Genomic DNA, 20603 nt, shown 5'->3' on the forward strand with positions numbered 1-20603 from the left:
CGGAACCTCTTTAACCTTTGTCCGAATATGGGAAGTTGGGGTTATAGGGCCTTTTGCCATTAATATTAAATTTTATCATTTTCTCGTGCATATATCTCTATTATTCTTCAATCAATTCTCATAAAATGTACCTTGTTAAACGTGAAAAATCCTTAGGAACACAATAAAAATAGATTCATTATCGGTAAAATTCAGAAACATCAAATTATCTTATATATAGTCTCGATTTCACATTTTTATCATAAAATTGCACATATCAACTCCATTTAACAACAAAATTCTTATTAAATTTACTACTTTTAGTGTAAAATACGGTTGAGGATCGCATGAGAAAAGTTTCCATCCTGGAAAAATAGGGGAAGTTGAGGTATTAGGACATCTAACGAAAAAAATGTGATTTGTAGAGTTAATGTCCAAAAATTTGATGTTTCTGAATTTTACCGCTAGCGAATTTATTTTTGTTGTATTCATAAGAATTTTCCGCGTTCAATAAGCTACATTTCATGAAAATTGATTGAAGAATAATAGAGATATATGCACGAGAAAATTATAAAATTTAATATTAATGACAAAAGGTCCTATAACCCCAACTTCCCGTATTCGGATAAGGGTCAAAAAGGTTTCGTTCGATTTCTGAGATTTGTTCACATTAGAAAAACTCCAAAAAATGTATGATTTGCATCACAAAGTAAAAAAATTATGAAAAATAGGGGATTTTGGAGCCAAAATGACCCAGTACTCCACTTTCCCCTATTTTTCTAGAAAGGGGAATATCTCCCTTCAAAGACTTATGGCGTTTCCTTTAAAAAGAGGTATAAATTGTAATTTTCGGATAGCTACTTCAAAAATTATAGCATTTAGTATATTTTTCCTCTATATTTTCCCATAGTACCAATTTCAAAAATTTCAAGCGAAGTGGGCGGGGGTCTAGAATTGTCCAAATGATCTGAAATTTGGCCTCTAAGCTTACTTTGACATTTGTCACAATATGAGAGGGGGGCCTTTGAGAATTAAAAAAAAAGTTTTTTTTTGCAATGCCCTAATATGCAGTCGTTTTTTCTTTAATAACAATTCAAGTGAAGAGGGGACGTCGTTCTCTTCATCAATTTTCTCAATTGTTCGTAATAAATGTACTCGATGCTATTTATGCATGCATTTTTATTTTGAGGATGAAATTTTGATGGCAGGTAAAATTTTCAGAGTTAAAAAATTATTTGTCTTAGAACATGTCGAGGTGGGCAGAAAGGAACTCAATATTTTTTTCAATAATCGTTCAAGTTCAAGATGTCGCTACACCAATATTTTTTGGTTCAAAAATTTAAGTTGACCCGTTGGACATCCACAATGATCAATGCAAGCTGAAGCAAAAGAGAATTGTTTTTTATTTCACAGAAAAGATGTATTGCTATTATAACGTTTATGTAATAAAATTATTACTGCTACTCCAAACTTTCGTCAGTTTTATGGCCAAAAGATAAAGGTACATTTTAATGAAGTAGTTATAAATTTTCAACTTCTCTCACAGGCTTGCCGGCCGAATATGTTTTAGCAGGTCCCTGTAGTGAAACATCATCTGAATGGCTGGCGTTCAAAAAAGGCTAACCCACATTTTGCATTTTTACAGGAAATGGAAATAACTTCCGCATTCCCAAATTAACAATGTTAATACAAGATTTTATTAGTAGTTCATTGACCCATGGGGGTAACCCACAATTCACACGTTCATTCATTATCATTCGTTTTAGAGTTACGGTGTCTTTGGCAAAGTTGATGCATGACATCTAGCGTTTTATTTGATCATTTCGTATTAGTTCGGAATTCAGTCGCTGACTTCTAATAGCAAAAAAATCTAAAAATCATTTTCGAATTTCTCAAATGACAGTCTACGTCGATTACTGCAAAAATGTCAATTTGGAAAGCCAGTCATTCAACTGTATTCTACACTAAAATAGATGCAATGTAGTGGAAATATAAAAATGCAATTCATTATACACAGCTTAAAAAAACCACACAAACAAAAGGCAACATCTAGCCAAAATATCCTCAATCAGTGGCCTTCCGCAATTATTGCATACAGGGGACATAATCATATCATAATTGTTATGAAAATCATGCATTAACATTTTCAATACTCCAACCCTCCTCTCTTCTTAATTGCTTGTTTAATTTGCTGTGGCAGCACTTTTCATGAATGATTTGGCATGCATGTCATTATGATGATTATATTATTGAAACCGATCAGAGTTCAACTGAGTGGGAGTGGAAAAGGTGGCAGGAAGCATGGTGTTAATCGAGTTGGATGCCAGTGTTGAGACCATATTTCAACGCTAAAGTGATGGCTTTGATTCCGTTCAAATATTGTAGGGATTGCAGATTAGTGCATGTTCCACCACTGCAGAGCACGAAACAAATTTGCGAAAAGCGTTCTAAACGCAATGAAGAGATGAATCGAGATACTTTAGAATGGGATTTATAATACTAAAAGTGATGATGTCAAAATAATAATTTATATGAAATTAATAAAATTATTGACTAAAAAGAGATAGTCAGAATATTAAATTGAAGAAACTGATAAAATGTATGAATTGCATAAAATGAAAGCAGTCAAAATGTAAGTCATTCATTTATGAATAATGAATAATATCTATGAAATGAATAAACTGAATAAAAACGACTAGAGTAAGGGGGTGGGGGCAAATCCAACCGTGTGGGTAAAGAGTACACACGAACCTTGGTCAAAGACGCATTTCTTTCAGCGGACCTAACCAGCTTTCTACTGATTTACAACAAATAACATGTCCTACTCGTTTCCAAGCAAAATTGAAACTAATTTTTAACCTTCTTTAGGTGTTAACTTTTTGTAACGAATAAGGTGTTAGCGAGTCATACTGACCCCGATTTTTAACTCAGTTTTAAGACACATTTTTAATCAAATCTTTATGAATTGATACCTAAACTGTTTGTTAGAGTGTAAATTTCCAGTTTCTAATAAATGTTAACATTTTTCACTTGTTTGTTCAATGAGAATCGGTGCCGAATGGGGCCATGTTTAGCCGATTCCGGCGGTATGCTATTGTACCCCCGGAGTCGGCATCGGACTCATAATCCGGGACAGCCAAGATCGGTCGTATTATGTACAAATTTAATATATGCATTCTCATTTTTGTTTTGTTTGTGTTTATTATTAATATTCTGCCAATAAACCTGTGATTTTTTGATGACAGTTCTGCATACATCTATGGATGACAAACATGACCCCATTCAACACCGATTCAAGTGAAAAACGATAATATCTACCAGAAACTGAAAATTGAAACTCTAACAAACAATTTAAGTACCAGTTCATATAGATGTGGTTGAAAATGGGTCTTAAAACGGAATTCGAAATCGGGGTCAATATGAACCGCTAATACCTTGTTCGTATTTTTTTTTGTGCAGCCCTTCAGGAATGAGCGAAAATTTTGAACTCTATTGAAAATCGTTGCTCTCCATGAAAGAGGAAAAGTCAAGAAAGGTTTAGGTGCAAAACTTAAAAAGTTATCGCATTTTGAAAATTCATTTGAGGCCATATTACCCCAATACCTAAAGAAGGTTAAAAATTGGTTTAAATTTTTCTTAATAAAAGAATTGATAAATGCATTAAATTATTATAAATTTCCTGCAAAGCTACGATGGGACCCTTAAAAGGAATTTTTTCCGCTGGGTACTCGCCGTAGTTACTTCTTGTAAAATTATGTGTTTTGTCGGTCTCGCATTGTTTTTTTTGTTCTCAGCGTTTCCGCGATTCGTAACTTTGTTTTGTTGTGCTGACCTTTTTTGCACACTGAGAAATGATGTGTCCACTACCAGGGGGCTCCGTTTGTGTGTTTTGGGTTGGGATAAGAGGCAGGCTTTTAATAAAAAAACAAAACCCGACCTCCCCCTGTTATCGAAAATCGGAAGCACTATGTAAACTAACATCAGTCTTGTCGTATAGAGAATTGAAAATAATCATAATGGTGGCATGACAGTATTCTATTTTTCTACATTTAGATGCTCAAACGACAAGTGTGTTTTTACAATTTTGGATTTAATTTTTGTGCATAATTGTCTACAGGATATTTCTTTTTGTCAAAGTGATTTTAATACATTTTTGTTATGAAATTGTTTATTTATCAAATTAAATTGCCAAACAGACGTTCAGCTCGAACCAAGCGCCAGCAAGCTATTTGAGCAGCGAACCAGATGACTATAATTAATTCTTTCACTACCACACTACCACCAATACGTTTGTGAAAAGTCTTACTCGGCAATAGTTTCAACATCAATGTACTCAAGTCTGTAGAGAGTAATTACGGATCCAGCATAAGGGCCCTCACCACCATTATTCAAAAAATATTATGTATAGGGCATAGGAACTTTTGTGGCAGAACTATAGTAGAATGCACTGAGTGCTGTAAATTCAAATATTTTTTTCATTTCAAAAAAGTCACGGTGAATTATTTTCCTTTTATTATCCGTGGGCCTCTGTCCGCACAGACGCTAGAGAAGCGATTCCTCAACTAGATATCGGTTCATCAACACATGGACCGGAACCAATGGCCTCACTTTTCTTCCGAAGCAAGTGGTAACAAAGAGTTTTCACCTCAGAAATTTTCAACGACCTCGACTGGGTCCCAGACTCACTGGGTTCAATCCCAGCCATGCTTACCACTCAACCATCAGCGCAGTCTATGATCAAAATTTGGTTACACTAGAATGCATGTAAATTGACTAATTTTTTTTATTAAAAAAGCATGTTTTCATAAGAATAAAATACAGGAAAAAAGTCAACTAAGCATTCGGTTGAGCGTCTTTTAACAACTGCGCCATCAAATTCTATATAATAACCTCTTTCTCTTTGCCACAGCCAGTTTACTTAAACAGTTTTGGGTTTTCTTCAGATTCCGCTTAACGATGGACTAATATTCCTTGATTGAGCCGTGCTGTAATGTGTATGGAGGGTTCCTGTCCTTGGACGCCACCTGAACGTTCTTGGCGACATACTACAACATGTCCTTTGTCCGTAATGGCAGAATTGCTTCATGAAAGGTAGCTGACATTTTTTCATGCATTGTTTCGCTTAAATTTCCTGGTTGAAGATCTCGTTTGCAAAGAAAATGCCACTTTTCAAACCACAGGTACAGAAAGCCTACCTAATCAGATATTTCTGGGTGCACTTCGACAGCTTCATATGCTTGAAAATATCGGCCGTTTTTCCCTTCCGGTAGTCATTATGCTGGTGACAGTTGATTTTGGCCATTTTTAAAGATTTCGCTAACTCGGCATGCAAGTAGTTCGGATTCAGGTGATACACGAGCTGAATTTCGCTGTGTTGCGCTGTTGCTGTTGCCGCGTTGGAAGAGGTAGAACAAAATCCATAGTGAATATTTTTTGTGGCGTGTGTCCTGTCGCCTCGTGTGCGTACAGCTTTACTCCAGTGAGCAAAGATTTCGAATCATAATCGCACTAGACGGGACAAAATAATGTGTTCCTTCAAACTACTATCGGGTGACCTTTGGCGGGAATTCTTTGCGTTTAATAACATCTTCTTAGACAAGTATCGTCTGCCTGTTCGGCTGTTTGTAACATTTCATTGTAACATTAGTGCTCCGTGTGACAATAGCGCAGGGAATCATGAGAATGACCCTTGCAATACGAATGCTGAAAAGTGTGCCCATTGTGGTGAGAGTCCACATGATCACTTACCGTGGGCTCGAAGAATCTGAAGCATTTCCTTAAAGACACTCTAAGCACTCTTTTGTGGAAACACTAAAAAATGATACACCACTCATCACGACAAGTAATTATACTCTCTTGGCTCAGGAAGAGTGTGACTTTGCCGATTCCCATGCGGGGACATCTATTACAGCTATAGGCAGATTAGATTCCTCTGACACAAAGCCGATACAAACAGCTCCTGGTCTTAGAAATTTAATATCAAACAAGAAGCTTCCATTCCTTCCAGGAACACATGTGACGTTTCAACCAGAGATTCAACATAGTGCAAGACTGGTTGAAGCAAGATTGGGCAACGGAAACTTTGTGGTATTGCAGAACCCTCGGCACCAAGAAGACTTAAATTCGCATTGTATCGTATGAGGTTGCCTTCTTGATGATCAATTGATCAAACTTATTCTTCGGTCTTTGCACCAGCTTTAAGGTGCTGAGCTACTTAACTGCCCTTACCACATGTCTGTTCCACATGTATTTCTATGAAGCTGTGAAAATAAGCCGCAAAACTTGCAATAATTTTCGCTAATATTTAATTTGAAGTGTTCGCAGATGAAATTTTGATCTCTTGCAATTTAAACAGGTCCGTAGCGCGGTTTTCTGGCTCCTTTAGAGGAGTTTCAGTTTCGTGCCGCTTTGGTATTTATATTGGCTTTCATTTTTGGATCAACTTTCGAACAATAACTTAGTGTGTACCAGAAAATTTCAGACTTATCCTGACTTATTTTATGATTTATCCTCACTTATTTTATATAGCAGATCAAGATTTCAGCAGCCCTTGGCGGGTACTAATCCGGCCAACCACAAGCTACGGGTATGGTCACATAACAAATATCCTGGACTAACCCTTCAAGATTAAACAGTTTCCTAATCTAAAATCCAAAATCTAGAAACGGAAGGAAGACTCAAACTCAAATGAAATCAGACGCCAACGATAAATTATGCGTTGAATTTTAAGCAGCTCGAAGCGAAACTTAAACAAAAATGACAAAAACTTAAATTGCCGACAAAATTAAAAAGCGTCATTTCCATCATTCACACAGCGTGTAATCTGAAGACTATTCTAGAAGGTTGCGAAATGCGAAAAAATCAAAATATCCGACAAATATCTCGTTTGGAAAGCAATTTGAAGTTGTAGATTAGAAACAAATCAGTTTTTGTTACTTATAAATTCATAAATCAATTTCTATCAAAACTAATTAAAAAGTAAATGTATTTGTCAAGTCTGATCTACACTGATAAGTCGTCAATAAAAGAACCAAAACATTCATACACATACAGAAGATGACTATGATCCTAAAACTAGATTCCAGACCAACGTTTTCAGTATTAAGATTGAGTGAAGAATACTGGTCGATTGTGAAGTACAATAACAGTAGACACCGAAAATAATTTTAAATGGGTATTAAATTAGGCTGCTAAAAATGTTGTAAGCAACTCCACACGAAGGATCATGGGCTGCGTACACGTGGAATTTTTAGTCACAGCCATCTGTTTATAAAAAAAAGTAATCCCAATATAAGGGGAACTTCTAGTCGAAACATAAATGTATTACTATCCAATTAATTTAACCTCCAGTAAGCTACAAGTTAGGATTCATATTCATATCAGTATATCCGAAGGAAACATACGGACAATAAGAACCTTCCTACACTGTGCTATTATCCCTTTCGAATGCAGAGTCGAGTAAGATGGTACTCACAAAGCAGTTTACGTTAGTTTCATACAGATACGGGTAGATTCCCATCATACCTCAGTTTTATGTATCGATGGTCATCACCATCCACTCACGTACTACAAAAAGCAGTAAACTATTTACATACAAAACATTAATTAAATGACTTCCGTTGGGTCTGCACTAACCATGATCATACCGTAAGAGCCAGCATTATCTCTGTAGTGTTGTGGGAAGAATCCTTTGGAGAAGTAATCGAATTGGATAATTCAAAATTCATTTCACACATAGCTTAGGATTTTCCATGATTATACTAAGTTTACTGCGAAATAACTTGTAGTAAAATAGCACACAAGTCCACCGAATTCACTCCCAAAATCAAAGCATTCCTGCACATGATACTTCCAAAAATCTCCCACTCATACTACAAAACTTCCTCTAATTGAAGCAAACGACAAACTGTTGATACCGATGAAACCCAGAAACGTTAACGGTAATTTCACTCTAGCAATGTTTTGCCTTGGCTATTATGCTCATCAGATCCGAAACCCAAACATATACTTCCGTTTTAGTGTATGATGCCCAGCCGGAAAATCACATCCCATCTTCAATAGATGCTGCGTCGCCAGGTTGATTTTATTATACCGTTCATTCTGGGCAGCCACCCAGTCGAGGGCCGAGTACTGCAATGGTCTTTCTCTCCGCCTCCCGGCTTATTCCGGTTGATTCCAAGATGGCAAAACTGGTGCAGAGCGGGAGGAATTAATGAACCATATTCTCATTGCACCTTTTATTGCCAAACCTTATGCGAAGGGGAAACAGAGCGTACCGGGAAATTGTTTCCTGTATGGTTTGGTGCATCTTATTCTCATTTACCTGAATTATCCCCCGAAGCGAACCACACCGCTCTTAATTCTCGTTTGTGCTGGTGTGTTGTACGATACAGGGGAGAGGTATTGTAGTCAAAGCTTTGCAGTCTAAAGAAATTAAATGGTTGAGGTTTCAGTATTATGTTTGTTGTTTCTACAAACATCTAACTTGATTGCAGTCAAAATTAATTGAACCTAATCTGCATATACTTTTGAAATTGCGTATTAGAAGGAATGAAAAGCTAAAAATAACCGTTGTGGTGCATTCGGTCCAGATTCAAAGCGAATATTTAAAATGCATCAATTGCACTTCACGTGATTCAATCTAGGTATGCACTTCAGCCTTTTTGTGAAAAATCTCCCACCGTATCCTACGTATAAGGCTTGCTCCAAATTACAGGCTTTAAAATGCCGTCTGCCAAACACGTATACAACTCCAACGTGATCTGAAACGATTTTCCTACGGGATAATACCCTCGCATACTGCGAGTTGAATTTTAATGCATTCAGGGATTTCCCCTTCGTCAAACCAGTCAAACCGGCTACATAACAGTAAAGAAGGTCTTTCGCCGTCTGCTTCCACATCAGTTATGGGAGGTAGGGTTTAGTCTATTTATGTATGTACCTTGGTTCCACTTGGTGGATTAGATGAACATTTAATTTACAGCTGCCTTGTAGTGCTCTTGAAAAACAATAATAATATTAGTTTTCTAAGACGACGAGTGACGCCTATTAATTTTGAAGCAACACCTAAGATCTGGTGCGAGGGAAGTCTACTAAGTCACCTGTTAAAATATGTTCAAACCAGAAAATATGACAATGCATCTGAGCGTTTCTCTCCATAGCTCATTTTTACTAATTTATGTTCATGTTTTTCGTCGAGCAATGCCACAAAATAACTTTGAATTGACAGTTCAATGTTAGGAGATTGCGGATCAAGAAAGTTGGCTTGACTGAGCCGCTGGGAGACTTTTGCTGCGTCGCCTGTTTCTGACTGTTTTTTTGTCGATCTATGTTTAATGGGTAGCGATCATCGATCCATCGTTAGTTTAGCTTTTTCATTGTCAGTATTCGCTGTTGGTTTTGAGGTACTGGGAGCGATTGTGATCGTTGGATGAGTCAGAATCTGTGGCTTAGCTAAAGATGTCTTTTCTTGGTAGTTTTAGCGAGGGTTTTCCGGTGTGTGTCAGCTTATGCAAAACTGTCACATTTTGATCTGACCCGGGTACGTGCGTAGCGTTTTTTGATTATGGATAATGCCATCAAGTATACCTGGGATATTCAAATAGAAAGCAATAGGCTTTTTTCCGGCCTCATTTTCTCAACACGAGCTCTGTTGAGAATACCTGGCAATAAATTTCCTAAATTATTATTTCAAATGGATACCACCTTTCCGGTTTTCGGTATGGAGGAGGTTATCGGAAGTTCATCGCGAGATTTGATTTTCAATAGGCTGATAATATATGCAACATTTTACAACTTAAGCGGTATAAATATCGCGTGAAGAAACCTATTAAAACTGTATTTGTTTGAAGAATTTTTTTTTATATTATTTTCTATTTGATTATATTATTTTGTTTGCATTACATTTCTAATTTAGTATATTGGGTGTTCAGCCACAAGTGGTGACTTTTCAACCCTATTGTGTACATGAATCAGTTAATTGAAGATTGCAACGATTTTTGTCCGAAGTTGCTTATAATACTGTTCGTCATAATTTCTAATGTTTCTATGTTTGCGTGCTAAAGCAGGGAGGACTCATTTGTGCTAAAGCAGGGAGGACGCTTCAAAATCATTTTCAGAATTTTATTCTGAATCCTTTGAAACGTTTTCTTCCTAGTAGCCCAACAACTTGCCCAGATTGGTACTGCATATAGCATTGCCGATCTGAATATTTGTTTATAAATTAATAGTTTTTGTTCTTAATGTAGAGCCTGAAATTCCTATTTATAAGAGGGTATAAACATTTTATATATTTGTTGCATTTTCTTTGGATTCCTTCAATGTGATCCTTAGAAGTGAGTTTTTTTTATCGTAAATCAAACCCAAGTATTTAGCTCGATCCGACCACGTTAAATTCAAACCATTAAATTTAATAATATGGTTATTATTTGGCTTAAGAGAAGAAGCTCTTGGCTTATGCGGAAACACAATCAATTGTGTTTTAACCGCATTAGTGGAAATTTTCCATTTTTTCAGGTAATCATTCAAGCTTCGTTGCAGTCGACTGCAGATAATACGAAGACTCCTACCAGTGGCTGAGATGCTAGTATCATCACAGAAAAGTGACTTTTTACAGCCTGTAGGTAGATTTGTAAGATCGGAGGTAAAAATATTTTATAGTATTGGTGCGACGCTTGATCCTTGAGGGACGCCTGCTTTAACGGGTAGCTTATTAGATTTACAATTCTGATAAGAAACCTGTAGGGTACGGTTAGTAAGATAATTTTTAATTATCTTTATTATGTAAATTGGAAAATTGCAATCCCACATTTTGGCAATTAATCCTTTGTGCCAAACACTGTCGAAAGCTTTTTCGATGTCTAGAAGAGCAACTCCAGTAGAATAGCCTTCTGAGATATTTGCCTTTATCATGTTAGTTACTCTCACAAGTTGATGAGTAGTTGAATGTCCAATACGAAATCCAAATTGCTCAGGATGAAAAATAGAATTCTCATTGATATATGACATCATTCTAGTGAGGATGATTTTTTCAAATAATTTACTAATAGAAGAGAGTAAACTAATTGGTCGATAGCTAGATGCTTCTGCTGGGTTTTTATCTGGCTTCAAAATAGGAATAACCTTGGCATTTTTCCATCTTTCAGGGAAGTATGCTAATTCAAAACATTTGTTGAATATTTTGACCAAGTATCTCATGGTGATTTCGGGAAGGTTTTTAAGAAGAATGTTGAGAATTCCATCAAAACCTGGAGCCTTCATATTTTTTTAACTATTTCATGATGCATTTGATCTCATATGCTTAATTTCTTTTTGTAGATCCTGATAGATACATTTCATAGCAGGATCACGAGAACGTTGATATTGACGCCTTCAAACATTCTTTAGGCGAATCAGAAGTTGAAGATCGTCGTCAATAATAGGAGTATTAAATTTTTTCTGTGTTGTTGGTACTGATAAATTTCTATAGAATCACTTAAATTTTGTTTTGCCGTATCAATGTCAGCTTTGTTTTGTAAATCAAGGTCATGATTAAAATTATTCTCAATATAAGTTTTTGTACCTTTCCCAATTCGCTTTGTGATAATTGAACACTGAGCTAATGGGATTGGAAACAGTTTCTTGAGAAAGTGAAAAAGTTACTGGAAGATGATCAGAATCAAAGTCAACATGTGTAATCGATTCGCTACAAATGTGACTTTGATCTGTCAAAACCAAATCAATTGTTGATGGATTCCTTACAGACGAATAGCACGTAGGACCATTCGGGAACAAAATTGAATAATAACCAGAAGAGCAATCATTAAAAAGTAGTTTGCCGTTGGAATTGCTTTGGGCATTATTCCAGGCTCGGTGTTTGGCATTAAAATCACCGATTATGAAGAATTTCGACCGATTTCTTGTGAGTTTTTGTAAGTCTTCTTTCAAGAAATTAATTTGCTCGCCAGTGCACTGAAAAGGCAAATAGGCTGCAGCAATAAAAATGATACTAAGATCAGCTTCAACTTCGATACCCAAACTCTCGATCACCTTGGTGTCAAGAGACGGCGTAACGGAATGTTTGATCCTGCGATTAACCGCTATTGCGATTCCTCAGCCGAATCCAACAATTCGATCAAATCGATGAATAACAAAATTAGAGTTACTCTTCAATTTAATATTTGGTTTTAAAAAGTTTCGGTCACAATGGCTATATGCACATTATGGATCCTCAAGAAGTTGAAAAATTCGTCTTCGCACGTTTTTAATAAATGAGCATTCCAATTTAATAAATTTAAATGATTATTTAAAGCCATTGTTAAACTTTAATTTCATTACAATTTTGTTGGCAAATTCCCACCCCGCTTGAAAAGCTTCAAACATGGAGGTAGAATTTAACATGGCAATCATCATAGGTAACATATGGTCTTGCAAGTATTCTAATTTTTCTTCCGTTACGCTACCTAGATCCATTGGAATAAAGGAAGCGTTAGGTGCAAACGAATTTGTAGGCGTGGTAACTGTAGCCGTTATTTTGGCCATGTTACCTGCCACTGAAGCATAAGATGACACACCATTGTAGGATGGTGTGACGGAGGTAGAAGAAGTTGTTAATCTATTTTGAATCGGATTAACATGTTTGGACGTGTTTTCTTGAAGTATACCTGAAGAAGTAGATACATTTTTACATTTCTTATAAAAGAAATGTATAGAATTCGCTCAAACTTTCAAGATTTTTTCCGAGGCCCGGAGGGCCGAGTCTTATATACCAATCGACTCAGCTCGACGATTTGGTACAATGTCTGTGTGTGTGTGTGTCTGTGTGTGTGTGTGTGTGTATGTAACGGACAAATTCTCATTCGTGTTTCTCAGCAATGGCTGAACCGATCTTATCCAAACCAATTTTAAATGAAAGAACTAAAAAACAGTATGAACGCTATTAATTTGTTTTTGATTCCGATGTTTAGTTTCCAAGATATGAATGTTTGAATGCGTAAAAATGGCGTTTTTTGCAGTTTTTTTGAATTATCTGCCGAAACTGACATGACAGAATAACAATTTATATGTTTTTAGACAGCTTCAACGAATACCTTTCGAACAAGCTATAGATTGTTGAAATCGGACTATTATCAAAAGAGATATTAAACATTAAATACGGACGAAAGATTTTTATCATTTCCCATTGCCAGAAATATGACCAAAAACATGTAATCTATTATTAACGCCAAAACGGTTTATTTTAAGTCAATAGTATCTTCGGAGAATTTAATGGAGGTAATATGCCCTTTCTTTTGGTATTGTGCTGTTGCTGATTAATCCCCCTATGAGTGAGATATTTTCACAAATTTTCTTGGAACTGATTATATCTAAATGATGCCTTCAGCAAATTTGTAGCTCTTACTTTTGTAGCATTTTTCTATCTACAACCGCTAGAAATAATCACCGAACACTTCCAAGTTGTCTGGAAGGAACTTGACAACTTATCAGTGTAAAAATGTTCATTTGTGCGAACCTTCTGACTGCAATTTTTCTAACTTATAACCATTGGATCGATCTGAAACATATCGAAAAAAGAAAACCGAAATAAATAACCCCAAGCAACGGCATAGCCAAGAGAAGGTTTTGGAGTTTAACACCATACAACCCCCCCCCCCCCCCCCACCACACCCAAAAAAAAAATGGATTGAAGTTGAAAATTTATTGATGCAGACTGATTTAATTCAATAATACAATAACAATTATCTGATCCGTAGATTGATAACCTGTTGTTGTAAACATCATGAGGACTTTTGATAAATTGTCGGAATGGGGTCCTGATATGTAACTGATCTATTGGTCTTGATTTCACAGTTGTCTAATAGCATCAATATCAAATTCCTGCCTGAAAACATTCCAATAGAAAATTCCAGAGTTCTGTAATCAATAATAATCCTCAGATTTCTTTTCAAATTGAGCTCGCTTTTGTAGAGATGTACTGTAATAAGGGTCTTTATTTAATAGAAAGCGAAGTTAAAATTTATTTAGTGTCTATGAAACATAGAACTGCTCACCAAAACATTGCATAACTTTCAACATTTGCTAAAAATGTTCTTGCCTTTCTCATTCACTCTAAAATTCGTCAATCTAATCCCGACCCGGAGGGCCGAGTGTCATATGCCAATCGACTCAGTTCGTCGAGATCGGAAAATGTCTGTGTGTATGTATATGTCTGTATGCGTGTATGTGTATACGTGGAAAAAAAAACTTGACCACTGTTTCTCAGAGATGGCTAGACCGATTTACACAAAGTTAGTCTCAAATGAAAGGTACAACCTTCCCATCGGCTGCTATTGAATTTTCTATTGATTGGACTTCCGGTTCCGGAGTTACGAGTTGAAGAGTGCAATCACAAAGCAAATTCCCATATAAATTGAAATGAAAATTTTTCAAAATCAAATTTGTATTTTGGATGCCAAATGACTTTAAAATGCATGAAACACTAAAATGCATGACAAAAATTGACTTTTTTGGACTTTGGTACATTTTTGCCTTTCTCATATAGAAAGGTTATGCAATCACTCTAAAAATCGTCAATGATACCGGCCCGGAGAGAATATGCAGTGAGGGGTTGCTACTTTAAAATTAAAACTAGTTTAAAATTTGTTAACAAGTTGAAAATTTTCGGCAGGGCCCGGATCTCCCGGATCTTTCTGCATAATCCGCCGCTGGTTTCAAGCGATGTTTCAATATCACATAGTATCCCAAGATCGTGGCTGTCGATCCGTTGTATGTATGTGCAAATCGTACTGAACATGTAATATTCATTTGCACCATTGTATTGAACATAACCAGCCATGGAATCGTAGTCTGGACAAATTAGACAAGCACAATTGCACCACTAGGTGGATTAAAACAGGTTTTTATTTTGGGAATGCGTCGAGTTGAGACGAAAACGTAATATGATTAATAACGAGGATAACACTTTCCGAATGTAGAGAGAAATTTATGAAAAATGACGATTTCCATTCGACTCTAGCAGGTCCTGATCGATTTTGATGGGCATTTGATTTTTGGTGTATGACCAATTATATGTATAGGTCAAATGTTCAAAAACAGTAATTTAAGGTCAAGATATCATCATTTTGAAACCGCCAATTTCGGAGGTTTAGTATCTTCAATGGGTTTTACAAATGTTAAACAGCGCATCATTTGATAAAATAATTTTGACGATATATCGTCCAAGAAGTATTTATGGTGAATTTTCTCGGGTTAATATTCATGACAAGTCTCAACAAATTCGCTAAAGACACGAACTCTGTTACTATTTTCTGAAAAATTAATTCTGCATAATTTTATAACTTCAAAAATTACGGTTTCGGAATTATGCCGTTTGGACAGTAAGATCGATTTTCACCAAACCCCCACCAAACCGAATTTCTGGCTACACCGCTGACTTCCAGTAAGTAAAAACAAAGTCGTTCTACACTCGTTCACAAGAAACGTCTTCGAATGCTGAATATCTATTAAAATACATTAAAACCCCGATTTTATCAGCCAAATATGAACATATGTTTGATGGGCTCTAGCAGACGAACAAGACAAAATTCGAGTAAATCCTTTCTTGAGCACGTTTTCCTTATCATGGAGATGGAAATATGTAAAGTAAAAAGTTCATCATAATCAGAAATAGTTATCAGACTACATCAAGGGACGGGAAGAATATTTTAACAGCTTCAGTTTATTATAAAGAAAAAAATTGCCCGATTTAGTCAATGTACCCATTTTGTCAGCCTAAAATACACCATGAGACTGATAAAAATGGGTCTTTATTGCATGTATTATTCACTGTGTTTCACATTAATAGGTATATTTCACTTTTGGGGGTTTTTTTTATTGCATCGAACTACAACAATTTTTAGGTAGTTTTCAAGGGGTTCTTCCAAAATTTGGCGAACCTATTCCAATTCGTATACCAATTAATCGGTATACTTAAGGGTTTATATGTTGCAGATAGAGAAAATACTGAAATTTTTTTTCCTACACAATATTACGAAAGCAATTTTTCTTAACCCTCAAAAAGGCAACCGGGTCTAAGAGGCCCGGCACGTTACAATTTTTTAGTTACAAAAAAATGTGTATGCAGTATAAGCTTGGGCATGGAAATTTTGATAAGTAGCTTTGAAATCTATAACAAAAATAAAGAATTGTGAAATTTTCATCTATGGAGTTTTGCGCAGCTATGTTTGAATTTTTTACATGCACAAAAAGGCAAGCCGGGTCTGGCAGGCCCGGTGTGCATGCAATACTAGGCTACTACTACTACTAGGAATACCACGGGTTTTATACATTTATATTTATCTGAAAAAAACATTTGGATGAGTTCATCGTCATATTAGCAGGAATTTTTTCATGTTTTGATTGATTTTATCTTTTTACCTTTTCTTTTAAGAAAAAAATCTTGAAAGTTTGAGCGAATTCTATACATTTCTTTTATAAGAAATGTAGAAATAGCATACGATAATGACGTGTGTCATATTTTTTTGGGTAAATACTTTTATTTCACTCACTGTGGTCTACTTGACAATTATTTGGATACAATATAACCTAACTCTGTCGTTATTGTCTATTTGTTGTCTATTCTTTCTGTTATAGTTTTCGTAATAATTCAAATTGTAGGATCTAAAAACAACAAAAAATTGAAATGGCTATAAGACGATATGCCCATGTTTTCAATCGTCTCAAAGAATCTGAAGTAATGGAAGAAATTTGAGCAAATTCAACAGCAGACGATTCCGAAACTGATTTGCAAAGCGAGGAAGAAGATGTGAATGATATTGCTTCCGATGATGAATTTGATGTAGAAAAATATGAATATGTACTCCGGTTATGCATCAGAAGAAATTGATAGCAACCCAGAAACATTTATTGGTCGTGTTCAAACGAAATGGAGCTTAGAACCAATCGACAGTCGACGTGATCTTCCGAGTACTACCCTTTTGGAAAAAAATTGAGCTTTTTACATTCATCGCCTTATACGCTGAAATCGGGATTTACTGCGTGTTCGTACTCATCATCCTGTAATTCCGGAACCGGAAGTCGGATCAATTAGAAATTCAACAGCAGCCAATGGGAATGCTGTACCTTTCATTTGAAACCAAGTTTGTAAAAATCGGAAAAGAATTCGCTGAGAGATAGGTATGACATTATCTTAGGAACTTGGTAAGTTCCCCCGGGGCATCAAGAACCGCCATAGCTGGCCAATGTGGTCGAAGTACCCTCGGTGGGTCATTAATGATCTAGACATGCAAAGCCAAGTAATGTTGCACATATTTTAATATATATTGCATCATTTGGACATCATGGTGGTATCAGTTTCTATGGAAATTTGCTGTGTGATTGTACTCTTCAACACCTAACTCCAGAACCAAAAGTCGGATCAATAAAAAAAATCAATAGCGACCGATGGGAAGGCTGCACCTTTCATTTGAGACTAAATTTGTACAAATCGGTCCAGCTACCTCAGAGAAAAATCGGTGAGATTGTTTGCCACATGCATACATCCATACATACATACACACACATACAGACATTTTACGATTTCGATGAACTGAGTCGAATGGTACAAGAGATTTGGCCCTGCGGGTCTCGGTTAAAAAGTCGAAATTTCGACCGATTGCATAACCTTTCTATATGAGAACGGCAAAAAAGGAGCTTGAATTTAGACGGGCCTTAGAGGCCCGGCTTGCCCTTTAATGTTAGGATTTTAGCTTGCCTTCACAAGGGTTAATAAGTTTGTGAAAATTATAAACTATTTGAAATTTTTTAATAGTTTTATTTTTTATTTAACCGTGATTTTTTAATAAATAGTGACCATCGCTTCACAACGTAGTCTATTTCTCATGGCTTACGGTGAGCACGATCTCTCGAATTGCTGAACTGAAAATTATGGAATAGAAATTAATTTTTAGTATTCTTTACAGATTTAACTCGCCGCGCAGATAGCTCTGAATTAGACCCGCTGGTGCCCTAAGACGATTTCGCTAGATTTTCAGAGCACTGTGCACCCAGTGCATTAACGCAAGTGACGGAAGGTTATCGAAAAGTTTCGCGAAAATGAAAATTTCAGTAATGATGATGATTTTCCCAAACGGTTCGTTTTCGAGAGGTTTTTATTTGTTCTTTGGCATTAGGATTAGCGATAATAATTCAAATCAAGGATACTACTGGGAAGTCACCTTTAGAAAAAGTCGATGTCGAAGTAAAATTTGGAACTATGCACGCATGCACTTCAGAGATAGCGTGATATCAGGAGCTGCGATTTCATTAAATTTTCTTAGTTCTCAGTCGCGTTGGAAATTTGAGTAAAGTATAAACTTCAAATCGATTCAAAAAAAAAATCGATTTTTTTGGCTCAGTACAATATATAAATTCAGTTTTCCCACCACAATTTAGATATTTAGATATTTTATGGGCCATTTTTTCGCTTTCCCATTGATTTGGTTTGAGATTTCTAGCACTGATGTTGTCCTATGCTGATTTGAGCGATTCTCTGAGTCCTGCCACTATCCCATGTAATATGTGTTATCAAAAACATCGCGAAGCATCACGTTCTAAATGTTCTCAAACGATATAATATCCGAAGAGAGTGATAAGAGTTTTAAGAAATGTCTCATCACACTGTTAGGTGGATTAAAAGCGTTTTTATTTGTTGTTTTTGTTGTCTAGAACGAGAATTTATAATTTTTTCTCGAACAGGACAACCCCAGAAATTCGATTTATGATTTTCGCTACAATTAGCGCATTTGAAACTTTTTGTGGCTTTTTTCACCGGACAAGTATTTTTCGTGTGCGATTTATCACCACAGATCATGCATTTGGAATCCAAATGACAATGTTTTGTGCCGTGCCCAAAGCCTTGGCATCTACGACACTAGGTCAGATTTTAAATTCAGTCCCCATGTCGTCTATAATGTTCCCACTTTACTCGCACGTGTAACATAAAACGTGCTTTTTCAAATACTCTCAAATTATTAACCTCATTACGGTTAAAATGAATTAAATAAAGCTCCTGGATAATTCCAAAGCGTACTGACGTGTTATCGCCGCTAGCCTTTCGCTTCATAAGAAAAACTTGTGAAGAAGAAAAGCCAAGTAAATTTTTCAATTCGTTGGATATTTCATGCAAACTTTGACCTTGTGGTAGCCCTTTCAAGACAGCCTTGAATGGTCTATCTGTCTTGAAATCATATGAATAAAATTCATATAACTTCTCCGTAAGATACTGGAGTAGTCGTTTGTGGCCAATCAATTCCTCCGATGTAATTCGACATACTCCTCTTTGGCCAATCTGAAAAGAAACTTTCACGTCCGGAAGGAACATCGAAAGCTCAGTTCAAAAGGCTTTGAAGTCGGAGATCATCTAAGGTATCAGATGTAAACATACAGTGTAAATCTTTCTAAACAAGAGAGTAATTTGTCAGCAGTTGACGTTTCTTTTCAAGCGGAAAGGAGATAGTTCGGTCGATTAATGTGTCGGAAAGAGTAGTGTTCCATAAAAAAAGACTTGGGAAAGTGTTAAACTGTCCTACATATCTACGCGGAATAAATACAAGTGTCGTTTCAATACGACTTAACAGAACTCGATCAAAAAAGAAGAAAAATGCTTAAAAATAATCCAGCAAGGTTAATGAGCTCAATGGCACGGAAAATCGAGTGTTCGGACTGCTCATTCTGAAAAGTAATGGCTCAAAACCTTGTAGGTCGAATGCGCTACGCACAGGCCAATTCATAAATGCTAATACGACGGTTCGAGAAAGCTAAAAAATCATGAATCAATGGAAGCATCCTCTTCATAAGAACTCTTTAATCATTTTCTCTGACGAAAAAACACTTTTACCAGGATCAAAAGGTGACTTGAAGGCTTCACAAGTTGCTTGCACCAGACCGAATTGGAACACTACTTCAGGATCCAGTTCCTTATGTCACATTACTTCATGTGAATATCCGATAGATTACAATACAACTATAATGCAAATAGAAATTACGAATGTTGTGATTAATTTCCTAAAATCATGAACAAGTCACATTAGTCAGAGTGAGAAATTCGAGGATAAGATCAAGTATAAAGTCTTACGATAACACACAAACGTATTACTAAAATCATAATTCTGCTTTTGAGATCGTGAACATGAATCATGTTACTTCGCGTGAAAATTCGGTTGTAATCTTAAGTATACAAGATCACGATTACGCACAAAGGAATTACCAAAATTCATGACTAAATCATGACTGAAATCCTTCAATTCTTCCCTCTTCTAGTAAGTAAATTATTCCTGTTTTCTTCTATGGTTCCTTCATTTTCACTACACAGTGGGAGTAACGATACTACAATAAAGCAATAGATCGAATTACTTTACTGGTAGCTATGGCGGAGCGATTTTTTGATTCTACTCTTGACGAGATGAAATGGAAAACTGCAACTAGAATTGTTTCATTTTTATTATGTTAAACGAAATATGTTCACATATCATCGGAAAACCGTTAAAATCAAAAGTTTTACAATAATGCAGAAAAAATGTAATAAAGAGGTAAAGTTTCAGCAAGACACCACTTCGAAATTAACGACCTGATAACGTAATTATTCAAACAAGTGTCTTTCGAAAAAAAAT

This window comes from Topomyia yanbarensis, chromosome 3, assembly GCF_030247195.1.
Source record: "Topomyia yanbarensis strain Yona2022 chromosome 3, ASM3024719v1, whole genome shotgun sequence".
NCBI classification, from domain to species: domain Eukaryota; kingdom Metazoa; phylum Arthropoda; class Insecta; order Diptera; family Culicidae; genus Topomyia; species Topomyia yanbarensis.